Below are 12,700 nucleotides of genomic sequence, written 5' to 3'. Positions count from 1 at the left end.
CTGACTCTTCAGCTTTCTTTTCATATTTATTCAGAGACAATTCATGTTATAACTTCATTGTTTAAATGATTTTAAAAAGTACTAACAGATATATGAAAGATTCAACTGCATGTGAAATATAAAATCTACTAGAAGGCTATTCAATTTTGGCAAAAATTTAAACATTATCTGATTATGGAGACGTCAAAAAAGAAGCTATAATTTGCTAAAGATATTTATATGCTACTAAAAAACAAATCTTTCAAAATCTTAGATTATTTCCAGGTTATGCAGTTTCTTTTGTGGCTTTCTTTTTCTCTTTGGCAAGATTTTTTTTTTTTTTCTGTTGAGCATAAAATGTAGTGACTGTTAACTTGATTATATGCTGCAAATGATAAAGCTAAAAAGAGACTTTAAGGAGTTATTCTTCTGCCCTTGGATAAGGCTGCACTTAAAACTTTCCAAAAGTAAATCTGTTTAATTTAAGAACAACCTTAGAATGTATGTTTTAGGAACCATATAACATGAACATTAATTATATCTAATACTTATGTGAAGATAGAATGCAATTCATTCAAAAATTTTATTCTAGCAATGAGTAATACTGTTTAACATTGTAAAATAGTACAGTGCATTTTATTGTAGACCCCTGAATAGCTTCTTTTAAATACTGAAATATTCATGTATACATTCAAATAGCAAAGATAAAATATCAGTCACATTTTTCCATTTGGGAAACTTTAGTGTTTTTTTGAGCAACATGATAAAAATCTCAGTTTAACAAATAGTGTAAGTTTGTAGTTCATTCCCTGCTCTGTGACTTTTCCTGTTTAGTTTTTAGCTTACTTGGTTACATAACCATTGCTTTTGCTTAAAGGTCAGCCAAAAGTAAAGTTATATCTTGCTGGAGGTGAGATGTAAACAATGTCTGATCTTGCCCTGCCATTTTTCTTAAATCTTCCACAGAGCTGGGTGAAATTGTGCCAGTATTCATAAAAGAAGATTATGTTTTAGAATCTGTATTGTATTATTCAATAAATATTTCAAGGTGTCTGCAAACAGGGATTAATGGGTATTATATTTCAGGAAACCAGAAAGGTATCAACCTGAAGAATTAAACAAAACACTCATGTTTGATGCTCATATAAACTGTAACTTAAAATAAAATGTGTGTAAACTTCCTTTTCCTTTTGTTTCATTTTTCTGTCACAAGATAATACAGGCTAAAGTGAAATGAGACCGAAATGAAACAAGATTAAAAAAAAAAATCTAAATTTGACCTTCACTCTGAAAAGTAATACCACTCTTCAGTCATCATTGTTATTATGGTGCCTTCATGCACTTAAAATATCTGGATGAAAAAAATGCACGGTTCAAATTCTCAGTGGCACACTGCACTTCAGTCCAATTGGAGGCATCTGGACATGGAAAGAGAGTACCATAAAGTTTTTCAACTGAAATTAGGGGTGAGGTATGTATTAAAACTTTGAATCATATTAAAAATGATTGGATTCTATGGAAATTTCTTATTTTTAAAAAAAAATTCTGTGTCATTACTGTATATATTAAGCTAGATCTTCCTTCAATACTTAAGAGAATCATTAGTGATCTTAAATGGATATTTTATCTGCTGTAAAACTCCTAAAAAGAACCAAGCTAAATGCCCCATCTCTGTGTTTTTCCTCTAAAGATAAATCTGTAAATAGTGCAGCTACTGCTGCCTAGAACATCCTTTAGTCATTTAAGATGTATTTTATCCTGGTATTAATTATATTCATTTTTAATTTTAAATTTAAAAAAAAATTAAAGGTTAGCTCCCCTCTCCTTCAGTTGTAACCTAAACTTTGAGCACAGTAAAAATAAAGTATGACCTAAAATCTCTTCTCAATGTTATTTTCATTGTTTGTTTTTTTTTTTCCTTCTAAGAAAAGTCATATTTTTTTAATGATCCAGGTCACATTCTAGGCTAGAGTTAAGAACTTCAGGGAGAGCTGCATCCTAATTCTCCTTTTTGTATTTTTTTTTCTTTTTTGGATCTCCAAGTAATTTTTTATTGACTTAATTGACGTATAACATCATACTAGTTTCAAATATACAACATAATGATTCCATATGTATATATGTTGTGAAATGATCACGACATCAAATCTAGTTAACATCCATCCAAGTGATTTTTATGCACATTAAAACTTGAGAAGCAAGGCTTAGATAAGTGACTTTCAGCCCAGGCTTCCAATTAGGATCTGATGTGCTCAGTCACTCAATAGTGTCTGACTCTGCGACCCCACAGACTAGAGCCTCCAGGCTCCTCTGTCCATGGGATTTCCTAGGCAGGAGTACTGGCGTGGGTTGCCATTTCCTCCTCCAGGGCATCTTCCCTAGGATATCATATAGTTTTAAGTACTGTTGTCACCTGCGCCCTCCCCCACAGATTCTGTCCATTTGTCTGGGTAGGAACACCTGTGTTGTTTAACTTAAGTCTTCCAGGTGATTCTAAGGTGAGGCCAGAGTTAAGGGTGAGAGGTCACAAGTATATTACGAGGGTTGAACCTGGGGTCCTAACCGACTTTGCTATATGTGGTCCGGTAGGGGCAGGTCTGTGCCGCCTGCATTATCTCGGCTGTAATAGAATTTGGGGGGGTCTGTGGGAGAAGAGAGTCCCTGAAGACAGAAAGGAAGAAACTCAAAGTTTAATCTTCATGTAGGAGCTCAGTGTTCCTGAATCTCTCCTGAGACAACAAGCAGAGGATATTTCAAGTCTCTTCTGCCTGTGAGTGTGAGACCAGCAAAGGGTCTGTGCTGAAGCCTTTAAAGGCACATTCTCAAGATGCATTTGTGACTTCACCTTATCTCACCTGAGAAAGAAACCCAGTGGAGGAAAAGGAAGAAATGGAAGTTTCTCAGGTAAATGTCATGTCCTGGATCAGGGGCAGGTTCTCTTTACCTCCTGAAGTGCTGTGGTCCTAGAACATGCAAATGTTTACTTCTGTTTACTCTGTTGGTAACAAGTTTGTTTTCAACTACGGTTTTTCTTTCTCTCTTTTCTGACAGTCAAGTGCTCTTCTCCCCTTTATGCTAGAGCCGTCTCTTCGTTTTCTCCGTTCAAACTTCTGATATGTTTTGAGCAATTCTCACTACTAATTAATGACCTGAAACTACCAAAAATGTTCCCTTTGTGTCAGATCAACTTGGGAATGTGCTGATAGCCAAGATTGCTATGTGGGGTCGGAGGGGAAGGGACCTGGGACGTCAGTGAGGAAGGAGACTGTGTAGTCTTTAGGTCCCATCTGGGTGCCCCATCAACTCTGTGTAGATGAGGATTTTAAAAAGTCATACCAAACAGGATGGCATGAATGGCCCAGAATAACTCAAAACTTTCTGAAAAAGAAGACTGATTGGCAGAAGACAGGATCTCTAGAACACTCAAGATTAATGATTTAAATGAACTATTAGGGATTACAGATTATAGGCACTCTATGTGGCTAGACATTTGAATAAAACTGGTGTTTTTCATGATTAGATTTAGGTTACAATTGTCTTGTTTTGGGGGGCAATAATGTCAGCAGTGGTTGTGTTCTTTGGGGAGTGTTGCTATCAATTTGTCCCATTACTGCTGATGTTAACTCCATACACTTGGTGCAAATGCTCTCTACCTGACTTCTCTACAACTCCTCTTTGTACTTTAAATATATATATATATTTTAAATTATCAAACAATGTTCTAGGAAATGGACTGATGTTGAATTTTAAGATGTTACTTGTTCTGTGGGCTTCCCTAGTGACTCAGTAGTCGAGAATCCACCTGCCAGTGCAGGAGACACCAGAGACACGAGTTTAATCCCCAGGTCAGGAAGATGCCCTGGAGGAGGAAGTGGCAACCCACTCCAGTATTCTTGCCTGGGAAATCCCATGAACAGAAGAGCCTGGTGGGTTCCTGGGGGTCGCAAAAGAATCAGACATGACTTGGCAACTAAACAACATTTGTCTTATGAGAAATAGATTTTTTTGTGGTAGGAACCATACATTTTGAGCTCATTATTAACTGGTAACAGTATCAGTGTACCTATCCCAGGAAGGTTCTACTCCTAAATCTTTCTCACACATGGTCATTTACTTGCTCAAAACGGGGTTCTGATGGCACTTATTCTTGGCTGCCGTTATCTTAGATGTCCCCTCAGCTTGGTCTTTGGCTTCTATTAACTACAAGTGAGCCTTGCTGAAAATAGTTTTCCATATCAGCATCTCCCCAGCATCACACCTCCAAGAGTGTCAGAGAGATGCCTTTGACAGAATCCATTAAGGTTAACATTAAATTTTAACATTAAAACTTGGCCTGAAAAAGAGAGTCTAGGTATTTTTATACTTCACAGATGTGTTGTTTTGGCTCATGGATAAGAAGCAAGAAAACAGAGCAATTAAGTTTGAATTTGAGAAGCAATTAACTTTGCCTAAACTTTGACTGCTTTTCTTTTCATTTCCTATTCCTTGAAAGTGAAATTATTGTTGGGGAGCTAACAGTTTCCATCTACAGTTAACACAAGCATATGAGAAAGTACCATCCTGAGCTAGTAGTAGTGTTAAAATCAGCACAATAGATGAACTTTCTCTATGCTTATACAGAAACTTTACTGGCAGTTTCATTTGTCAATTTCCTTAATTAATATAGCCTAACCTACTGCAATAGAATTTTAAACTCCTGAGGAAGAAACTATGTATTATTTCTTAATATCCTTTCTTCCCTTTTTCTATGGTGATACAATTTGTGATTTTTAACTGAACATATGCTATCCTAAACTAAAACTTACATTTTCCCGCTTCTGTTATCTAGGAGTGATCTGGTACATTTAGGTTCTGACAGATGGAATGAAAGGAAAAGTGGTATGTCAAATTTCTAAGATATTTGCTTGTTGAGAGAAGGCATGCTTTTCTTCCTTTTCTACCTTCTGGCTGGTGGGAATGTGGACATGATGGCCATAGCTGGCATAGTCGCCCTAGACATGAGATGACGTGGGTGATGTAGGTCATGGTAAAGCAACAACATAGAAGGAGCCTGGGTCTCTGGAAGTAACATACTGAATCTGGGTCACTGAACTTATTTGTACCTCTCTGAACTTATTTGTACCTGACTCTTATTGATAATGAAGAAGCATAAATGACTGCTTTATGATACCTATTGCAAGCAGTATAATTGCTCCTCAGTAGCTTAGCCTATACTAATGAATAATGATTATAAAATTTTTATGGCATATCATATTACAGTGGTGGCTCAGATGGTAAAGCGTCTGCCTGCAATGCGGGAGACCTGGGTTCGATCCCTGGGTTGGGAAGATCTCCTGGAGAAGGAAATGGCAACCCACTCCAGTATTCTTGCCTGGAGAATCCCACAGATGGAGGAACATGGTAGGCTACAGTCCATGGGGTCGCAAAGAGTCGGACACGACTGAGCGACTTCACTTACATTACAGTCATGTGCATAATACAGTATTAGAAACATTATTACATTTGTTTTTAAAAAAACACCTATGATGATAGGTTGATAGGCAATTTTGCTATCAGAAGTATACTGTATTATAATGTAATTCTTTGCAAGCAAAGTTATAAAATGATAAGACAACTAACACATTTTTGTAAAATATCACACACCTATGCCTATATATGGATAGGCATACAAGTCTGGCACACAATGTCCTACATTGTGAATCCTTGGGTGACAATGATGATGATATAAATATATCTCATTCAGTTTTCGCTCTACCATTTTTACTTTCCTCATGAAGACACTCACACACGTGCACAATAGATAAGTTTATTAACAGTGAGGCATGATGACTATTAGAAAGGGATCATCAGAGTTCCTCATCATCTTCACATTGACTAGGCTGAGCAAGAAGTAGAAGAGGGATTGGTGTCACTGTCTTGGGGGTGATAGAGGTAGAAGTGGAGGCAGGAGAGGTAGGTGCGCTCGGTGTTACTTTATGGAAATGTGTCATAATTTGTCTGACCGTACTGATTTTTAATTTCTCTAAAAGTGCTTCTATATAATACCAATCCCTCCACCCCTAGCTTTAATTTCAGCACCAGTACCATAAAGGGGTCCATGTCATAACAGAAGTTGAAAGCAAGTCTTGTGCAAAAGGAGACCTTCTACTGGATTGTCACACATCAGTGTCTCTGCTGGCACTACTTTTCCCATCTTCCTCAGAATGGTTCATCTCTTTTCATCTTCCTCACCTGAACCTCAGCACTGGTTCAGAAGCACTCATTCTCATCCAGTTGTCATGTGTGAATTCCTCTGGTGTGGTGTTTATTTGCACTTTAATTCCTCTAAGATCCACATCTTTTTGGCCATATCCACCATCTCTTTTGTGGTTTCTTTGATGTGTTCTGTTCTAAGTCCTTTGAAGTTTGGCATAATGTCTAGAGACAGTTTTCTCCAGCAAGAATTTACTGTTTTGGACTTGATGGTTTTCATGGCTTTTTCTATAACAATGATGACACCTTCAAGGATTACCAATTGTGTAATCCTTCCAGACCTTCATGATTTTCTCTTTATCTGGGTTCTTTTCTGTAGTATTGACAATACTTTCCATACTGTACCATGTGTAATGAACCTTAAAGACACTCATGACCCCCTGATCTAGAGGCTAAGTTAGAGATGATGTGTTTGAGGAAGAGTAGACCACTTCAGTGTTTCAGTGTTACATAGTTCTAGGTGGCCAGGGACATTGTCTAGTATAACAACAATGAATGTTAAAAGGCAGCCCCTTATTGGCAAGGTACTTCCTGACTTTAGGGACAAAGCAGTGATAGAACCAATCCAGAAAAATGGTTCTCATCCAGAATTTCTTGTCACCCAAGCAAAAGACTGGCAGCTGGTGGTGGTTTTTTTTTTCCCCATCAAGGCTCAGGGCTTAGAGGCTTTATAGGTAAGGGCAGTTCTGATCACAAATCTACTACATTTGCCCAAAACTGTGCTTTAGCCTATCCCTCCCTGCCTTAAATCCTGGTGTTCACCTCTCTTCCTTACTAATAAATCTATTTTGTAGCATTTTTCCCCAGAATAGGGCACTTCAGTCTACATTAAAAACTTGTTCAGGCAGATATCCTTTCTCTTCAATGACTGTCTTAACAGCATCTGAGAACTCATCTCTGATGTCTTGATTAGTAGAAGCTGCTTCTCCTGTTATATTGACATTTCAAAGCCAAATAAATCTCTTTAGAATTATCAAGCCATCCTTTCCTGGCATGAAGTTCTTTAGCTTGAGATTTTTAAATTTTTGCCTTAAGTTATTGTATACTGACTTTGATTTTTCTTAAATCATGTTAGAGTCTTATTGGTATGACTTTCTTATGGCAATCTTGTACCCACATAAAAGCTTCATTTTCAACATGAGAAAAAAATATTTCACCAAAAGTGCAAGGATTTTGCATCTGCTGGTGCAGCTGCAGTGATGGCTTCATGAATTTCCTCTTCTTTTTTATGATGGTTCTTATCATGAAACAAATGTGGCCAGCTGTAGCTGCAGACCTCAATCTATGGCACATATCAAGCAATCCAAATTTTCTTGTCATGTCATGACTTTTCTCTGTTCCTTAGGAAAACTGGCAGCATTACTAGTGGGACTTGGTATGGTTTTCATGATGCTATTCAAGATTTACATTTCACACTATGAAAAACATGTGAGAACCAGGAGAGATCACTTTTTACTGTGACATACAATTTACTGAAGAGAAAACTTGTCACATGGAGATGATTAGCATCACATGGCATTATAAGCAGACACTTGCAGTAACAGAAGGTGGCTATGAAACTTTTACAGTAAGTACAGTATAACTATAGCTAAATTTATGCAGTTATGACTTAATACTGCACGTTTAAGTTTGTGTACATTTCTCTGAACTGAGGATGGTGCCATGTATGGTTTATAAGAGTGGTGTGTGTAAGTTCTAATAAATCTAGTGTATTTGTGTGTTTCATGGTAGTAAATGATAAAATAGAGTAGTATCTACATATATCTTGTGTATTCATGACATACCTAACTTTTTCTTAATTTTTTGATATTTCTGAGGTGCACAGTTCATCTGTCAGTTTTTTCAAATTGTCTCAAATTTCAAAAAAATATTTGTATATATTTATGGAAAAAAATCCATGTACAAATGGACCCATGCAGTTCAAAGTTGTGTTGTTCAAGGGGTAACTGTATACATATAATATATATCTTATATATATGAGATATTTATGTATATATAATACATGTATCAAATCATATTTTTTTATCCATTGATGGACTAGTTTGGCTATTGTCAGTAGTACTGTTATCAATATGGGTGGTGGGCATTTGTTTGAGTTCTGGTTTCTGTTTCCTTCAAATAAATACTCAAAAGTGAAATTTCTGGATCTGTGATAGTTCTATTTTAATTTTATGAGGACCCTCCATACTATTTTTCATAGTTCAGTTCAGTCACTCAGTTGTGTCCAGCTCTTTGAGACCCCATGGACTGCAGCACGCCAGGCCTTCCTGTCCATCACCAACTCCCAGAGTTCATTCAAACTCATGTCTATCGAGTCGGTGATGCCATCCAACCATCTCAACCTCTGTCGTCCCCTTCTCTCCCTGCCTTCAGTCTTTCCCAGCATCAGGGTCTTTTCAAGTGAGTCAGTTCTTCACAACAGGTGGCCACAGTATTGGAGTTTCAGCTTCAGCATCCAGTGAACATTCAGGACTCATTTCCTTTAGGATGGACTGGCTGGATCTCCTTGGAGTCTGAGGGACTCTTCAGAGTCTTCTGCAACACCACAGTTCAAAAGCATCAATCCTTCACCACTCAGCTTTCTTTGGAATCCAACTCTCACATCCATACATGACTATTGGAAAAACCATAGCTTTGACTAGACAGACTTTTGTTGGCAATGTCTCTGCTTTTTGATATGCTGTCTAGGTTGGTCATAGCTTTTTTTCCAAAGAGTCTTTTAATTTCATGGCTGTAATCACCATCTGCAGTGCTTTTGGAGCCCCCCAAAATAAAGCTGCTTTGTTTCCCCATCTATTTGCCATGAAGTAAATGGGACTGGATCCCATGATCTTAGTTTTCTGAAAATTGAGTTTTAAGCCAGGTTTTTCACTCTCTTCTTTCACTTTCATCAAGAAGCTCTTTAGTTTTTCTTCACTTTCTGCCATACAGGTGGTGTCATCTGCATATCTGAGATTATTAATATTTAACCTGGCAATCTTGATTCCATTTTTTCATAGTGACTGTGCCGATTTACTTTCCTCCCAATAGTGCACAAGGATTCCCTTTTCTCCACAATATCACAAAAACTTGTTATTTCTTTTCTTTTGATAATAGCCATTTTAACAAGTATGAGGTGATAGCTTATGGTTTTTATTTGCATTTCCCTGATAGGTAATGACTTTGTGCTCCTTTATGTGTACCTGTTGGCCATCTGTATGTCTTCTTTGGAAAAATCTTTTCACGTCTTCTGCCTACTTTTTAGTTAGGTTGTTTGTTTTTCTGCTATTGAATTATATATGAGTTCTTTGTGTATTTTGGATATTAATCCACTATTTGATATGTTATTTACAAATATTTTCTCCCATTTTGTAGATTGCCTTTTCATTTTGTTTACAAATTCATTTTTAGATGTTACTTTTTCTAGTGCTAGTAGCTAACTACAGTACATGAAATGGAACAACGTTGTTTTTTTCTATTTTTTTGGGAATGATTTCAATTTAGCAGAATGTATTTATATAGACTGTTACAAAATGAAAGAATACTTTTTAAAGATATAGAATAGATAATTCTTGCATAATATCAAGAAATACTCAAAATCATTTTTCCCGTGGCCTCTTCAGTATTTAAAATTATTCTCAACATACACTTCCTTAAACATCCTACTCTAAATTTTTATGAAAGATAATCATGCATTTTCTCAGGTTCATGAATTATGTTCTAAAAGTTCCTATGGTCAATCATTCTAAAACTTCTTTCATCTACATGTAAAGAAACAGTTGGAATTCTGTCCCTTCCATTTAATTTGTTAAGCTTTTTAGATATATAAATTTGACTAACATCATGATGGAATTTTCAATTAAGCCTAGTTTTTAGAATTTTTCATTAATATATCCCAACCTCTGTCTTTGTAAATATTATTTATTGCAAATTGGTTACAGTGTTCTATTTTTGAGTTATAAATGTGCTCTATGTTGTTGTTGTTCAGTCACTAGGTCGTTTCTAACTCTTTGCAACCCCATGGACTCAACACAGCAGACTTCCCTGGCCTTCACCACCTCCCAGAGTTTGCCCAGACTCATGTCCATTGAGTTGGTGGTGCCATCCAACCATCTCATCCTCTGTAGCCCCCTTTTCCTCTTGCCCTTGATCTTCCCCAGAATCAGGGTCTTTTCCAGTGGTTGGCTGATTGCATCAGGTGGCCAAAGTATTGGAGCTTCAGCTTCAGTATCAGTTCTTGCAATAAACAGGGTTAATTTCCTTTAGGACTGACTGGTTTGATCTCCTTGCAGTCCAAGGGACACTCGAGAGTCTTCTCCAGCACCACAGTTCGAAAGCATCAATTCTTCAGCACTCAGCCTTCTTCATGGTCCAGCTCTCATATCCATACATGACTGCTGCCAAAACCATAGCTTTGCCTAGATGGACCATTGTTGGCAAAATGATGTCTCAAAGCTTTTTAATATGCTGTCTAGGTTTGTCATAACGTTTCTTCCATCTTTTATTTTCATGGACACAGTCACTGTCCACAGTGATTTTTGAGCCCAAGAAAATAAAATCTATCAGTGTTTCCACTTTTTCACCTTCTATTTGCCATGAAGTGGTGGGACAGGATGCCATGATATTAGTTTTTTTGAATGTTAAGTTTTAAGCCAGTAATCTTGAGAGTCCCTTGGACTGCAGGGAAATCAAATCAGTCAATACTAAAGGGAATCAACCCTGAATATTAATTGGAAGGATTGATGCTGAAGCGGAAACTCCAGGACTTTGTCCACTTGAGAGCCAACTTCTTGGAAAAGACCCTGTTGCTGGGAAAGACTGAGGGGAAAAGGAAAAGAGCGTGCGGAGGATGAAGTGGTTAGCTGGCATCACCAACTCAATGGACATGAATTTGAGCAAGCTCCAGGAGATAATGAAGAACAGGAAAGCCTGGTGTGCTGTAGTTCATAGGGTCACAAAGAGGGACACAGGACTTGCTGATTGAACAAAAATATGGTAAGTATATTATTTATATACATTACCATTTTGAATAATCAAATAACTCAGAATTTTAAAAAGGTAAAAAAATGCATTTAAACTTTTAAAAAGAAAAAAATGAAAAGAAAATTGAATCGCAGTGTTAGTGTGACTATGTGACAAAAAATCTGTGCTTGAGTGGAAAAAGACTAAAATGATGTACCAAAATATTAATAGAATAAAAGGTCAGTAAAATGGTATATACTGAAGAGTTTTAGGCAGTGTTTACCAAGTGTGTTCTTTGACTAGAATTACTAAAGATTTTTAAAAGCCAGAATTGCCTGGACTCCATCTCATACCTATTGAATTAAAATCCTTGTGGGTAGTGTTTGGTAATCTGTATTTTTAGAAAGTTTTCCAAGGGACTTTTAGCCCATGGTATTGTGTTTGTGACCTACCAGTCTAAAGAGTAAAGTGTCTATTTGTTTCTTTAGAATATTTTTATTTGTCAGATTTCCTTATTAGAGCCAAAACGTAACATACCCTTCACTTTTATTGATAATGGTTTTAAGGAATGGCAACTTACAGAGCATTTCTGAATGTTTTGCAAATTAGTACTAAGGAGAAGATCAGGTGATATATACATTAGGCATCTGTTTCAGTAAATAGATAAAGAAATGAGTGTGTAACTCAAGTTTGATATTGGTTAAAAATTACAATTGTTCAAGTCATAACTTTCAATGTGAAAAAGTTTTAATATAATGCAAAATAACAACAAAAACTTCCTCTTTTATCCCTAATTCCCTATTTCTAGTCATTTCTAATGAAATGACCAAAGAAACAGTTAACAGTTTGTGAGTGTATCATCCATTATACTTTCTATGCATTTATGTTAGTACAGAATAGATTTACCCAGTTTTCTTGCTGTTGTTCAGTCGCTCAGTCATGTCTGACTCTTTGCAACTCCATGGATTTTAGCATGCCAGGCTAAATTATTTTGCACTAGATATTTGTTTGATTTAAGCTATTTTCACATTTTGAACACTCATTATGAGCAATGTTTTATTTTTTAAGCCATTGTCCATTATTTAATCATATTTTACCTATTGTCAAAGTGTTAAGATGACCTTGTTTTTCTTTTTGAAAATATTTAGCTTTAAGATAATGATTGATAAAAAATTTTCTTTATCTTATTTATCTATAAGGTATATATTCTACCAAGTGACACTATATGTCATTCTTTTTTAAATAAAGTGAATAATGGATTCTGTTATTATTATAAGATAGCAGAGTCCACCTTTCCCATAGAGGCATTTTTGTTTCTTCTTGTGTAACTTTACTACTCTGTGTCTTGTGCTGTTTGCAAATTGAATATTTCTAGGCAGGGGTTAAAACAGAAAGTAGTCATCCAATGGTGTCTAGTTCTTTCCTCTCACTTTATTTGGATGAACCAATGTCCAGTCTAACCAGATGTTGTCTTAACAGAAAATTAAGCATTTAGAATTTAGACAGCGTATGTCTTTAAATATATGCT

General features: G+C 36.3%; 1 protein-coding gene across 1 annotated transcript in view; it reads left to right on the top strand.

Moving 5' to 3' along the window:
• The first annotated feature begins 2,762 nt into the window (after window positions 1-2,762).
• MDFIC (MyoD family inhibitor domain containing) overlaps window positions 2,763-12,700 on the top strand; it is a 131,966-nt gene continuing 122,028 nt past the window's right edge. Inside the window, exon 1 of the mRNA XM_052639091.1 lies at window positions 2,763-2,883. The gene's annotated coding sequence lies outside the window, so the exon portion shown is untranslated. The remainder of the gene's footprint in view (window positions 2,884-12,700) is intronic.

Source organism: Budorcas taxicolor, chromosome 4, assembly GCF_023091745.1.
Source record: "Budorcas taxicolor isolate Tak-1 chromosome 4, Takin1.1, whole genome shotgun sequence".
Classification (NCBI taxonomy): Eukaryota; Metazoa; Chordata; class Mammalia; order Artiodactyla; family Bovidae; genus Budorcas; species Budorcas taxicolor.
Note: the sequence above shows the minus strand (reverse complement) of the source record. Positions and strands in the feature narration are given on the sequence as shown.